Here is a 16,002-nt window from a genome sequence, read left to right as displayed (position 1 = left end):
GAGTACATGTTCCCACCCACCCTGACTCATCCTGGGTTGGGGATAATGAAGTAGCATTATTGTTAAAGCGTTCACTAATCACGCCAAAGACCCAGGTTTAATTCCCAACATAGGTACAGTGTATGAAGCCCATTTCCAATATCCCCCATTGTGATATTGCTGGAATGTAAAGCCATATCGCGTAAAACAATACTCATGGACTGAGTGGTAAGACTGGGTCAGTTTCATGTCATCATAACACAGTAATGTGGACCTCGTGATATCTGTCAGTGGATTTTCTGATCTGTGCTTGACTATTGCACCATTAAATGAGAAACAACAAAATCAATAAAATAAGAGCCATCTACTGCTAGTTGTCCTTTAATAAGAACCATGGTCTTTTGAAAACTGTCTTTTATTAAAAAACAGCCTCTATTAAGAAAGCCTTTCGCAACAATCAAGCTCTTTTATGAACCATCCTGTATCAAGAGCCAGCCTTCATTTTGAACCAGTCTTTATTAAGATCACACTTGTGCTAACAGCTGACCTGTATAAATAATGTCCTCTGCCAAAGGCTGGATCTGAGGGTCTATATTTGAAAGATCAGCCTTATAAGGACGGGTAGGGTAAGCTACATCTAATGACTCCTGAACATCTGCATTTGAATACCATGAACTATTCCCAGCCTCCCTTCTTGTCACAGGCATGAGAGCAATAACATCCTGTCCACAAGGACCAGTCATCCTCTGTGGGCTGAAGTAACTCAAGTTAAAGGCCAGGTTCCAAGAAGAATAAAGCAACAAGCTTTCTGCTTCAGTGAAGGAACTGTTGAACATAAACTTTAACTGTGGGTAACTAGATACAACTCAAATATCACTAATACAATTTTAAATACCTCAGTGACTCTGAAGATTATATTTTCAGTATTATCGTTTGCTCTTTCAGTGTCACCTGTTTTTAGGAGATCATGTTTTCTTAACAACTCACTCGTACACTCTGACCTGTTTTACAGAATGTTATATTTTTATGCTGATAATTTACCTCGCACACTATCACCTGTTTTCCAGAAGATCATGTTTTCAAAGAACTGACCCAGACAAGGAGCAAACTGTGTGTGGATTGACATGGATTTTCTTCCAATGTAAGGAATGGTTGAAGCCATTAGTACATATTAAAGTGAGAGATACTGTGTATGTATGAGTCAGGTAATCCCAGTCCTCATGTAGTGACACAGTATGTTCAGGGCCATCAGGGCTGCAGTCAGTGTGGGCATCCATTAAATGAGCCTGTTTTGATGATACACCACGTAAGTATGTATATTTAGGGGCACTGGAAGCCAGTTTTCGTCAACATATCAGCATTAACTGTACTTGAATGCAGCTTATGGGATGTAGATTTGAGATGACATGCTCAAAGTGGTCAGTTTGTGAAAATACTTGAGTTTCTGAGGTCATTTGTATAGATGATTGGTTTGTGTTTTCTCCATAAGGTTAGTTGAATGTGTTAGTATCTCTGAGGTTTAGATATTTCTTAGTTTTACTTAGTGCTAGTTACCTTCAAACTGTTTTATTGGATTATATGGCTTGAAATCATTTAAGTGAAGGGGCGATATTTAAAAGTTTTAAAGGTTTTAAGTCCTTTCACCAGTATGTTTGGTGATGCTGAACAGAAACAATATATCTGGGAATGGGAAATTGAATCAACACAAGAATCACAAATCTATCACAGTAGTGACACTTCTCTACAAGAACATAAAGTAAACTTCATCATTAGAAAATTTCAAGCAAATTAATACCTAAAACTCACAAAATGTCACCCTCCACTTTATCTTTCTGTCATCCTATGTTAGAAAACCAAAATAGTGTAAAATTCCTTTTCATTTTAGTATGTTTATGCTGTCTAAATGCTGTACACACATGTATACTTACATACTAAAGTGTACTCATGTATGCTTCCAACAGGGCCTTTCCTAAACTTTGTAAAATAGTTTGGGAAAATGGTTTGAGTTAGAAAAAAGATATGTACGTTTTTTGCTGAGAACTTGGGACATGGACAAACGACTTGACCCAAAATGCAGACATTGGCAGTGATTTCCTGGATGATAGGAACTCGTCCTATTTTCAGTGTCAGCTGTGACAAGTTGGTACCACAGGGCATTATTACAGAGCAGTGGTACGGTAGTGATTGTGTGATTCTGTCATGTCAGCAAGCATGTAAGACAGCGTGGACATGCCAAAGGTGAAAAACACAACTGACATCGTGGGTTTGGGGAGCCACACAGTCAGCAAGGATAATGCTGAAAGACAATAGTCAGAAGTATCAGCTTTGTACAATAGTCAGCATCCAACACCTTTCCACAATAGTCAGCATGAACACCTTTCCACAATAGTCAGCATTAACACCTTTCCACAATAGTCAGCGTGAACAGCTTTGTACAATAGTCAGCATCAACACCTTTCCACAATATTCAGCATCAACACCTTTCCACAATAGTCAGCATCAACACCTTTCCACAATAGTCAGCATTAACACCTTTCCACAATAGTCAGCGTCAACAGCTTTGTACAATAGTCAGCGTCAACAGCTTTGTACAATAGTCAGCATCAACACCTTTCCACAATATTCAGCATCAACACCTTTCCACAATAGTCAGCATGAACACCTTTCCACAATAGTCAGCATTAACACCTTTCCACAATAGTCAGCGTCAACAACTTTGTACAATAGTTAGCATCAACACCTTTCCACAATATTCAGCATCAACACCTTTCCACAATAGTCAGCATGAACACCTGTCCACAATAGTCAGCATTAACACCTTTCCACAATAGTCAGCATGAACACCTTTCCACAATAGTCAGCATTAACACCTTTCCACAATAGTCAGCGTCAACACCTTTCCACAATATTCAGCATCAACACCTTTCCACAATAGTCAGCATGAACACCTTTCCACAATAGTCAGCATTAACACCTTTCCACAATAGTCAGCGTCAACAGCTTTGTACAATAGTCAGCATCAACACCTTTCCACAATAGTCAGCATGAACACCTTTCCACAAAAGTCAGCATCAACACCTTTCCACAATAGTCAGCATCAACCCCTTTCCACAATAGTCAGCATCAACAGCTTTGTACAATAGTCAACATGAACACCTTTCCACAATAGTCAGCATCAACAGCTTTGTACAATTGTCAGCATGAACCCCTTTTCACAATAGTCAGCATGAACACCTTTTCACAATAGTCAGCATGAACACCTTTGCACAAAAGTCAGCATGAACAGCTTTGTACTCAAAAAGTATCCTCCTCAGAAATAAAATTATATACCATAAGATGTTGATGGCAAAATCATATAGAAATACTAAGTACAATTCTATGATCTGTGTGATGAGAGATAAGTCGGTGATATCCCATGCTTGTTGTAATATTATTAATTTTTATGGTGGCCCAGTCATGAAAATTTTATGAAATTGTCACCAAGATTATGTGCAGGTTGTTACAAGAGAAGTTGAAAAGATGAAGTTAAATATATTCTATTCTGTTCTATTCTATTCTATTGCATCACATCTGATTTTAGTAAAAGTTTGCAAATAGATGATAGCAAAAATGAAAATAAATACAGATTTTTGTTCCTCATAGATATTTTTATCTCTTGCAACACATTTTGGTATTAAAATGGACTTGGTGCATCCATCTGTGCACATTTGTCTTTTCCGGAACAGAACTCTAAAACTGTTCTTTATTTCATCACCAATCTTGGCATATAGATTGGTCTAGTGGTATACTGGTGCCCTCTGGCAGTTTTGGATTTCTGAATAAAATATTTGGGCATTTCCACGGCAACATGTTTGACCTAGACTTAAATTGGTGGTAGTTCTCTTTTCTGGAGCAGACCTATAAAACCATTCATTGTTTCTTCACCAAACTAAGTGGCATATAGATTGGTCTAGTGGTGTACTGGTGCCTTTTGGTAGTTTTGGATTTCTGAATAAAATATTGTTGGCATTTCCATGACAGCATGTTTGACTTAGACTGAAATTAGTGGTATTGCTCTTTTCTGAAGCAGAACTCTAAAACCATTCGCTGTTTCTTCACCAAACTTGGCACAAAACTTGTCTGGTGGTATATACCAAGATGACAACTTTGATGAATATATATTACATATATAAGTAGGAACAATCAGTCATTTTTGTAGGTCTTACATACAAGTGGCCCAGTGGTCTGATATTTTGCCATGTGGACTTTTGGTAGTTTTGGATTTCTGAATGAAATGTTTTGGGCATTTCCATGGCAATATGTTTGACTTGGACAGATATTGGATGTAGTGCTTTCTGGAACAGAACTTTTGAAACCTTTCAGTACTCTCCTTCCACATTTTTTATCTACACAGCAAAACATTTGCCCTAACCATAACTTGTAAATATATTCAGGAAGATTTTTTTGCCATTTCGGGGGATATTGATGACTTTGTCTTCTTCTCATTGATTATTTATTTTGATTTCTTTCTTTTGAATCTGAATGCAGTGATCAGACTTGGCAAAAATATTTGGGATAGTTATGAAAATGATGCAGTTACATCTTAACATTCTATTATGAGATAAACCATGTGCCCATCACTTTCCCAATAAAACATCTGACTCCTTTCTGGAAACTGTCCGCACTGTGTTAACACTGGGACCTTATTCTGTCTTTCAGATTGGAATCAGATCTTAAATTCAGACTTTTATTATTCAGTCCCATTTGTGTTATATGCCTGATTGTACTTTGAAACAAATTCCTGAACATCAAACTTCCAGGATGGTCTAGACACAACTTCATCAATACTGCATAATGAGCATCCTTACTTGATGATAAAATAGGTTATTAATATAACATCTCTGCTTGGAAAGTTAACATGTTTCTTAATACGTTTCTTCAATATGGAGATAAATAAAGAGACGAGATACCAATAAAAGTGCACAAATAATGAGGTCATTTGATGTTTCCAATGAAAAAATATAGAATCTGGAATCAACTGAACAGAATAAAACATACTCCATCAATTTCTGTAAGTCCAACGTGATCAAAATTATTAATGCATGCAATGTCTGAAACACAGATACATGTTTAGTCATAAATAAAACTAATAAAACCAATAGATCTCCCACGAGTGTTTTGCCACTTCTGAATGTTAACACTCCCAGTCCAAAGAAGCCAATCATTGCTCTCGCTATCGTGTCAGGAACATCGTTAAACAATCTCAAGTATGTACAGCTGGTGGTCCTGTAAGAGAAATGCTGGATAAAAGCGGCAACAATGACAGAAATAAAAGGCTTTGCAATAGAATTGTAATTTTTGTCAAATGACTGAAGATGAGTGAAGCGTTGAATCAACATTATCCTTTATCAGTTTATAGAAACTAGTCTACAAGTAGAAGAGCAGTTTGTTGATTATTGACATAAAAATATGTGGGTTTAAAAGGCGTTTTTGTCTCTGGTAGAAGAGAACTTTGATTCTTTCCTGGTAGCATGCCATGGATTTAATCTATTGGGGACACCTTCAATACTCATGTTAAACCTATAATAGTCTTATGCTGGAGGATCTTGATTCCATGCTGACAATATCCCTGAGCTTGTACAAGTACTTGGTGTATCTGATTCAGTTGTATGGAGCCATAGTTCACTTAATATCATTTAGACCCTTGGTTCAATTCTAGTGCTGTAGACCTTGGTTCAATTCTTGTATTGTAGAATGTTGGGTCAAATCTAGTGTTGAAGAACCCCCTGTTCAGTTCATATATTCATGTATTGTAGAATATTGGTTCAAATCCAGTGTTGAAGAACCTTGGTTCAATTCTTGTATTGTAGAATGTTGGCTCAATCCTAGTGCTGAAGAACACAGGTTAAATTCATGTATTAATGTATTGTAGAATGTTGGGTCACATCTAGTGCTGAAGAACCCAGGTTCAATTCATATATTAATGTATTGTAGAATGTTGGTTAAGTTCTAGTGATGAACCCAGGTTCACCTCTTCTGTTGTTGAATGTTGGGTCAAATGTAGTGTTGAAGAACCTTGGTTCAGTTCTTGTGTTGTAGAAAGCTGGTTCAATTCTTGTAGAAAGATGTTTAAAGTATTGTGGTGTAGAACCTTGGTTCTATTCCCAAAAGGTAGAAGTGTGTTTCAGTTCTTGCAGTGATTCCACACGATTATTTGTCCAAGTTTGTCAGTACTGTAGCCATACTTGTTAGTTTCAGAGAAATGCATGCCAAAGAGGCACCATGTCATACAGAAATAAACTTTCCAGGTCTTTGGTCAGATGAACAAACCCTTGAACTGCTAGGCTACCCCACCACCAATATATGGCAGAAGGGGTGCTTGAAACAAAACATTTCTTTTTTTAGGGGGAGAGGGGGAGAAGGAAAACCAAGATCTATACATACTTTCTATTGCAATGAATGTGACGTTGCAGGGTAGATACTAACACCATTATCATGCAGGTGATGAAATGGGTTTCAAAGAAATATATTTTTATGCAAATTATGTGAAAAGCAAATGTCTCTGATAGGGAATTACATGCTTACCCTATTATCATGAGCAAATCATGTCAGTGCCAAACATCCATTCATATTCACTATCTGCCTTTCACGTCGAATGGAAACAAGTCATCAAGATGTATTACCGTCTGGCACTGATTTCTTAGAATACATAATTCTGCTTGTAATATTGCTAAAGAACAAATGATCAGCGATGCTGCTTCTAGACCATTGCATGCTGTTATGGGCAGGGAATCCCCATTTTAGTGGATATGGGAAATATGGTATTATAAATTGATGATCCCAAGAGAGCATTCAAGTCGGTATTGGTCCATAGTTATTGTTTCCTTATGGCCATTGGCACTACAATTATGGTTTTTCAAGTGGTGGAATAATTGCTTGGGAAATGTGTCAATGATGTATTGAGTGGGAGATATGTTCTGTAGGGATGATGTCTCCAGCTTGAGTTCATCTGTAATTATGTTTTTGTGGATATTTTCGTTTGGCTTTGGTTTTTGTATGTCTATGGTGGTTTTGAAATGACCACACTGTGATCAATGGAGTGAGATATTTCATTCACAGTGTGCATGCTTCAGACCAGACTTGTGGCATTTTTGCTCAAAACGTTGTTATATAACTGGAATGTACACATATTACTTCATATTTTTAGACCACCAAATGGATTGCTTCGAGTAATATACCTATATGATTAAGTTCAAATGTGGCTAAGTACTAGTACTACCAGTTATACTACATTATGTAGTTCTATGGTACTAGTGAATGTCAGCTTTATGTAATATCAAGCACACACCAGGCCTACACAAGGCAAACCAGTGATTGATATTATGACAAACACCACACATAGTCAGGCTGCACATTGTCACTATCTAATCCTCATAAGTCTATTTGAAAGAATGGCATGGTAGGGACCAAATCTGTCCCCAAATATGCATTGGGTGTGATGAATTGATTTTGTTTCATTCCTTTCATGTATTTTTTAACAGATGATAGGCAAAGTCAAATACAACATGCTAGGGAAGCCATTCTAGTGGTCTCACATCACATTTACATGATTTGCTGCAGAAAAGGAAGAAAATGAAGTTGGTTGTATGTAACATGTTTCTTCTGTGGTTTGCTTGACTACATGACTAGTGGTATGCCTCATTGCCCTGTAACCAGACAGGTTTCCAAGTACAAGCTCCATGACTAGTGGTATGCCTCATTGCCCTGTAACCAGACAGGTTTCCAAGTACTAGCTCCATGACTAGTGGTATGCCTCATTGCCTTGTAAACAGACTGAGGTTTCCAAGTACAGGCTACATGACTAATGCTATACCTCATTGCCCTGTAACCAGACAGGTTTCCAAGTACAGGCTACATGACTAGTGGTATACCTCATTGCCCTGTAACCAGACAGGTTTCCAAGTACAGGCTACATGACTAGTGGTATACCTCATTGCCCTGTAACCAGACAGGTTTCCAAGTACAAGCTCCATGACTAGTGGTATGCCTCATTGCCCTGTAACCAGACAGGTTTCCAAGTACAAGCTCCATGACTAGTGGTATGCCTCATTGCCTTGTAACCAGACAGGTTTCCAAGTACAAGCTCCATGACTAGTGGTATGCCTCATTGCCTTGTAAACAGACTGAGGTTTCCAAGTACAAGTTCCATGACTAGTGGTATGCCTCATTGCCTTGTAAACAGACTGAGGTTTCCAAGTACAAGCTCCATGACTAGTGGTATGCCTCATTGCCTTGTAACCAGACAGGTTTCCAAGTACAAGCTCCATGACTAGTGGTATGCCTCATTGCCTTGTAAACAGACTGAGGTTTCCAAGTACAAGCTCCATGACTAGTGGTATGCCTCAATGCCCTGTAACCAGACAGGTTTCCAAGTACAAGCTCCATGACTAGTGGTATGCCTCATTGCCCTGTAACCAGACAGGTTTCCAAGTACAAGCTCCATGACTAGTGGTATGCCTCATTGCCTTGTAAACAGACTGAGGTTTCCAAGTACAAGCTCCATGACTAGTGGTATGCCTCATTGCCTTGTAACCAGACTGAGGTTTCCAAGTACAAGCTCCATGACTAGTGGTATGCCTCATTGCCTTGTAACCAGACAGGTTTCCAAGTACAAGCTCCATGACTAGTGGTATGCCTCATTGCCTTGTAAACAGACTGAGGTTTCCAAGTACAAGCTCCATGACTAGTGGTATGCCTCAATGCCCTGTAACCAGACAGGTTTCCAAGTACAAGCTCCATGACTAGTGGTATGCCTCAATGCCCTGTAACCAGACAGGTTTCCAAGTACAAGCTCCATGACTAGTGGTATGCCTCATTGCCCTGTAACCAGACAGGTTTCCAAGTACAAGCTCCATGACTAGTGGTATGCCTCATTGCCCTGTAACCAGACAGGTTTCCAAGTACAAGCTCCATGACTAGTGGTATGCCTCATTGCCTTGTAAACAGACTGAGGTTTCCAAGTACAGGCTACATGGCACTGGTATGCCTCATTGCCCTGTAAACAGACTGAGGTTTCCAAGTACAGGCTACATGACATTGGTATGCCTCATTGCCTTGTGAACAGACTGAGGTTTCCAAGTACAGGCTACATGACATTGGTATGCCTCATTGTCCTGTAAACAGACTGAGGTTTCTGAGAACAAGCTCCATGATTGGTATACCTCATTGCCCTGTAAACAGACATATAAGTACAAGCTCCATAGCATTGGGACAAGTTGATGCCATGAAATCACACAGAACTACAAGTGGGGCATATATATTCTGCCTTTTTTTCAGTTTACATATCTGATCATATATTTTACATGACAGTAATCACCTGACATGTTCAAATCCAAAGTTCCAATTAAATTTGTTTTTTCAATGTTTTTATACGCAAATACTTCTTTTTGACATATTGTAACCGTAATGGTTGACAGTGGTGGATGTCATCAAGTTTCTTGTATGAATACAGTGTTGTTCATGTCATATGTAATAGCATGTTATGAACCTCTCATTTCACATGCAAATTTAACTGCTGCTGAATGTGTACACAATGATGTATTGATAAAGCCTAAATGGTATATTGATAAAGTTTAAGTGATGTATTGACAAAACCTAAATGATGCATTGTGGACTAGAATTTAGAACTGATTTTATATATAATGGTCTGATTGAAAGATTCATTTGCCCAATTACTGAGGACAGCAGAAGCAGTATGTATGAATACACTTGTTGACTGCAACACATACTTTCAATCTTACTCAACCATGTTATTTGGTTTTGTTATCAATAAAATATAGGACTACACTTTGCTTGGTTGTGTCATTAATGGGGATATGATGACTTGGCTAGTTTCTCTCCCCAAGTATGTTTTATTTATTTTCCCCTGTAAATAAATTATGTTTGTAAAGCTCATCTTTTACTGAAATCATATCTAAAATACATGTCATTTAAATCTATATATTGTTATGTGTCTGGAAAATACTATTCAAAACATTGTCTTTATTTTTTAAGTAACCTGTTTTAAGCATTTATTCATCAGTACTCACATAATCTTGTTCCATTAATGATCAGCATCATAGTCATTGCTTTGTTACCACTTTGGTTTTATATATACTGAAATTAAAACCTTAAAACAACAACATTTACCTACAGGAACTAAACAATAAGGAAGAAATCACTAAATATTATTTTATCAAATCCATTGTTTATGTATCTAGTCTTTGACCATTGCCAACTTTTATAAAGAAGAAAGGTATTTTTCGACAAGGGTCCAGAAATTTCAGTGTGTTTTGACACTGTATATATCTATTTATTTGACCCTTTAGGATTGGCATGTCCTCCTTACCTCGAATGGCAAATAAGAAAATAAAACCACTTAGCAAATATATTATCATTTCCTCAAGCAACGTTAGTAAATATTCAAATTAAAGTGACAGAACCCTTCTTCATGATCACAAGAATTCTCCAAAGGATTCATGGTGAATGACTTTAAAATAGTGAGTGTACCAGGTGTACAAGAACTTGTAAACATTATCTGTTCCACTAGTATGGAGGTATAATGATAAAAGTGTAGCTCGACCACCTTCTCAGAAACTGACAGAAAGACAAATATGGAACTTGAATATATAGCTATTTATTCAAACATCCATCTGTTCTTTTTATAACTGTTTTTAGAAGCATTCTTTTCTATTGGAACTGCAAGGAAACAAATTGTGCTGACATTCAACATGGCTATATTTGTCATATCAAAATGACCTTAATTTGTACACTGTCAAAACTGGCAGTTGTGTTTTAAGAAACACTTTGGAAAAACAAGACAACATTCTTATTGCTTCCCTTTGTTAAAAAGTGTAAAACTTTTTGGAAAAGACATGACACTCTTTTGAGTGGCACCTTTGTTATGCATTATGACAGTGTGATATTTTTACATGTAATGGCATTGTTGTTTGTCGTGTGTCCATTCTCTTCAGTGTTTGTGCAGAATAAACTCTTTTTTGTTGAAGAAAGTTGAGCTCATTGGATTTTACTTTTTTTTTTATCTGCACTAAACTTGTGGACCGGGCTTAAACTCATCACCATCATCTTACTTAAACATTTGTATGTCGCAAATATCCAACTCAGCTTGGCTCTGTTTTTCCCCTGACCACTGGATGTCAACCTCATCTGCGCATTCTATTATCAGTCTCAACTCCCTGGGGAACATATAACTCTTGCTGCTGCTAGGCGCATTAAGTTCATGTGATGTTCCCATTCTTGTGGAGGTACCCATTCACTTCTGGGTGGACTGTTACACATAGTCACAGTACTTTGTCCAAGTTTCCTGCATGTTGCTATACATTCATGTTTGGATGTATTCATGTGCCATCATCTGATCATTTACCAACAGATTCATGTGTTCTTAAAAGTGCAGAGGGTTGGGTACTGTACACTAGGGGTTTTGACAACACAGAAAGAGTGTGCACACTTGACTCCAAGGTTTTTACACCTGGTCACATGTGGGCTCAATCCTGACACCTCAGCCTCGCTGGATTACTACCCTAGCGCCTTAGACAGCTCACCCACTGTGCCCTTACAACATGATATTTGCTAGATGCAGGTTGTGAAAGTAGACATAGCATAACTTTCTGGGGATGCAATGTACGGAGATTGTTGATAAGCAAGATCAAAACAAAGGGTGTCTGGCCATGATGTTTGACTTGAGGTATATGAATGACCTGATATGTTTTGATAATGCTCAGATCCTCTTCCTCTGATCCAGATACATGAATTATATATACAAGAGGCCAGGAGAGCTTGTGGTAAAAATAAATATCCACTTATGCTGCAAGAGAGTATAGTTTCATCTTCTGCGTAGTCGATGTTCTGTTATGTCTTGCAATAGCAGCTCAATGCAAGATTTCAAAGAGCATTTTGCTATTGAACTTGGTGATAATGATTAAGTTTATGTGTAGATTTTGTTCAATTTGGATTTGTACCATAATTATGTTCCCATGTTTTTGATTTTTTGTTTCAGATTAACTATAGCCATGCCTTTGTATGTGTTTGTGATTGGTGCTGTTGCAGGGCAAAATAGTACGAGTGAATGAGTAAACATGGTTTTACACCACGTTTTACAATATTCCGTCATGGCAGGAAATGGGCTTCAGTCAATGTACCCTTATAGGTGACCAGTGACCGCCTTAACCACTAGGCTACCTACCCCACTACCCCAGGACAGTATTAGTAATGAAGTATGTGTACCCTGTGATAGTGATAAACACATGCTTTTGATAAAGTTGGATATGGTGATATCATACAATGAAGAGATTTCTTTCTTTGTCTTAGTAGCAGCACATCATTAGGATGTCTTTCCCTAAGCATAAATAATGTGAGTAGGCTGACTAATGTCTGCATTTCTCCAAACAGATGATTGTATCAGATGCTGAATACATGATTATATCAGATTGTCAAGGGAAAGTTTAGAGATGATGGCTTCTGTTTGTGCAAGTAAATGTAAACACATTTCCTGGTTTTCCATTAATTTTGCCTGACCAAAATTAATTCCTTCTTATACCCTTTTTTACATTATATTGGTTTAAATGTAGTCACTATGGTCATAAAATAAACTAATTAAACAAACAAATAGGTAATAGAAACCCAAGCATTATGTGTTTGCAGCATTTTCTTTTTGTCCTAAATATGTTCCCAGGTTAGCTATAGCACTTGGATTTGCAATAGGATTTGCATATGCAGCCAGTGTGAACATTGATGTGTTTGATGGGCGTTTTAGAAGTTGGTGAGCAGTAATGAAGTAAAATTCTTGTATGGATAACAACTTCAGTGTGAACATTACAAATCAATACACAGTTGTAGTGTTTAGGAAGTTTCTTCAGTAAGTCATTCCTTGGAGAACATGAATTCAGTGTTTTCCATTTATTGGGTCTTTGAGGCAGTAACTTGATTCTAATAATTGGTCCTGGTTGTTAATCTTATTTATTCATCAAAATTTGAAACAATAATATAACTTAAATGCAAATTTTATTGACATGCTGATGTCCAACACTTTAAAAATCCTGATTATTAAATTTAAACATTGCTGATGTAAGTTTTTATCAGATATTTGTGAGAAAAATATCAGTTAGCAAAGTGGAACTTTCGTAACAAAATTAGTAGTTCCTGCAAGATATCAAATTAAATCATGTATTCCATGTGTTTGGAAGCGTAACCTTTAACAAACTAAACCAAAAGCTTGGACAGAAGCATTTGTTAGTTATCTCAAAAGAAAGGACAGAAACATGCAGAAGTTAAGTGACAGTAACATGTAAACTCATAAAATCCCCCGAAAGAGGTATTTTCTGTAAATAATAACACAAAGAGTCAGAAATTGAAGTTAGTGTGCTTTAGCTCTCTCAGAATGTATCTGAACCATACTGATTTCTCTCATGGAAGCAAGTTTTCTCGCTTTGACAAAACAATTTTATATAATTGGTCAGTTCAATATTAATCTTTTTGAGCAATATGGCAAATCTTCTACTTGACAAAATACTTATAAACGTTCCACCCAGCCCTTGTAATTCAGGAGACGAATCTGAAGATCCACTTAAAATATTAAAACGGTCATAGATTTTTAACCATATTGAACCCAACTTGTCAGTGGAAGAGACTTGTCCGAGAAAAAAACAGTGACAGGAGGCATTGATATTGATGTGTAAAATGGGATGTAGATTGCGGTGTATTCCCCTTACTTCTAAATCAATACCAGCTTCCTCTTGTCAGCTGAGCATCATTCCATGACAGTGTAAAACTTGCAATTGGATTCTTCTCTTACAAGCTTTTTGGGCTATCTTAGCACTTCCAATACTGCACTCATCGTCCATGCCTCACAAATGCCTTGTAGCAATGTACATCTGCAGTTTCACCTCAAGTTACAATGCTCGTATCATGTATGAAATGTACGTGTGTAGTTTTTGCCCCTTTTGCTGTCAATCAAACACATGAGGCATTACGATTGGTGTTTTATCAACTAATTGATTCACAACCCTTGTGGAACCCTCGACTGAAGAGGTATTGATTAATAATACCGGACAGGCACTTTAACCAATCGGGTGAGGGTCTGAACTCCAAACATTGTCGAGAAGACCGATCCCTCTAATCCCTAATCAAATTTTTCCATTGGCAAAGTTTTCGTCAGCCATGTGAGTGTGTACTTCTGTCACCAGCGTTGCCATTGGCTGACCAGTCATAAGCATGGCCATATTGTCTGCCCTGATTCTGATGACTATACCTATTCCTGATATGCTGATAATGACATTAGGCCCTAACCATGTATATCAATCATTCCAGCCTTGTCAAGCTATACATACCCTCTGTGTGAAGCCCCTGTCTGCAGATCTGCCTTAGGAGCAGACGGACAATTTAAACACCTGTGCAACAGAAGATCAAGGCTATAACTGGCTCAGCTATTGGAAGAAACTTGTTAATGGAGACCGCTTAGAGAAATTTGTGCCTTTGGAATTGTCAGACATTCATTCACTTAAACTTTCCATTCAACTTTTTTCACCTTTCACAAAAATCCGAAAGGTACTAGTGTCGTCTGATTTTGACTGTTGAAAAGGTCGAAGATGTGTTTGTGGTAATTGTGCCTTTGTAGCTTTTTTGTGGACATCATTACAAGGGGACAACATTGGGAAGATTTGTCAACTGGAACAAATGGAGAAGTGTTTGTCTGTTATTTTCTGGCAGATCTGAAGACTATCTTATACATTGAGGAGCTTAAGTCATCCCATCATGCTTTGTGGTTGACAAGTAACTCTTCAGTTCAGAAGATTTTGAAACTCCTGTCAGTTTCCTTTGACAGTTGAGCCTCCATACAATACCTCTTTAATGAGGAAAAACTTCATTTTTGTCAATTTTGAGTTTCTAAAAGCCTCAAATTGGTGACAGTCATATTTTCGGGAAGATATTATTGCCAAGACTTTGACAATAGTGTTGTCGAGAGACAGTGAGCAATTATTGATCAGAAATCATCGTGTCTGCTTCCACGATTCTGGACAATCCGCCTCCCTTGTCAACTGAGGTATTTATAAACAAACATTGCATAGGTTTGTGTTAATGGGACGTCTGCTAATATACCTAACAAGCTCTCACATATACGTTGTTACAGAGCCAGGACGTGCTCTTGCCTTTCAGCTCCACAGTTTGAAAAATTCCAGGTAAGCCTATATTTAATTCTCTCTAAATGCCAGTGGTTCCCATTTGGAACATAATTCAGTAGGAAGGCTTTAAGCTCTGTCATGTTTTGCAATGGATTAGTTAACAGACAAGGATTGTATTATATACATTATGTTTGGGTTTGGAGAGAAATTATGTCATTAATGAAATGGAATATTTTCAGATCCTTTGTATCGAGTTGATTAAGATTGAATGAGTGCATAGAAATTAAGGAAATGCAGTTAGTCTATTGTAGTGATGATTTATTGTTTGTGTTGCTCTGACGTTCATGAGGCAGATGGTGTTGTCAATGATGCTGTAGTTCAGTTGCTGTAGGGATGTAACTCTTGTCATAAAGAAGAAGATGATCAGGATACAATTTCATGTTATCTCAAATAGTCATCAGTAATAAAAGTTACATTAAGATTAAACATTCTGTCCACTCAAAACTTCTGTATATCGGTCTGAAATTATCTCCTGTTGTACTGTTTATTGAAACAGAAATTGAAAATTTAATAAAAGAAATGAGCAACACTGCTTGGAAGGATACGAGAAGTATCCATGGTGGATCCAATGAGAGCCGATTTTCTGCCATAGGGATATGCTGTATACACTGGTGGATTCAGGTTTCTCTCATTACTAAGCCTCTTCTGTCTGGCTTCCTGATTACTGAATGGCATTAAGCAGAAAAACTGGACATGTATTTTCATTATGTACAAAGTTTCCAAGCACTGACATATATCATGGCATCTTAATTCCACTTGTTTGATATACAGAGCACCCTAATGAGCAATTGTCATCCAGTGCGCTCTG

The 16,002-nt window shown here is 37.5% G+C and overlaps 2 protein-coding genes across 3 annotated transcripts in view; both read left to right on the top strand.

The window, feature by feature from the left end:
• The window catches only part of LOC137294324 (UDP-GalNAc:beta-1,3-N-acetylgalactosaminyltransferase 2-like), a 552,386-nt gene that overhangs the window by 209,070 nt on the left and 327,314 nt on the right, over window positions 1-16,002 (top strand). The window lies entirely within an intron of this gene.
• Window positions 14,361-16,002, top strand: part of LOC137295039 (melatonin receptor type 1C-like) — a 92,108-nt gene continuing 90,466 nt past the window's right edge. Inside the window, exon 1 of one of the 2 annotated variants that reach the window (XM_067826302.1) lies at window positions 14,361-15,191. The gene's annotated coding sequence lies outside the window, so the exon portion shown is untranslated. The remainder of the gene's footprint in view (window positions 15,192-16,002) is intronic. The other variant, XM_067826301.1, reaches the window with a different exon arrangement.

The sequence above is a fragment of the Haliotis asinina genome, chromosome 8 (genome assembly GCF_037392515.1).
Source record: "Haliotis asinina isolate JCU_RB_2024 chromosome 8, JCU_Hal_asi_v2, whole genome shotgun sequence".
NCBI classification, from domain to species: domain Eukaryota; kingdom Metazoa; phylum Mollusca; class Gastropoda; order Lepetellida; family Haliotidae; genus Haliotis; species Haliotis asinina.
This window is presented reverse-complemented; position numbering and strand designations above follow the sequence as displayed.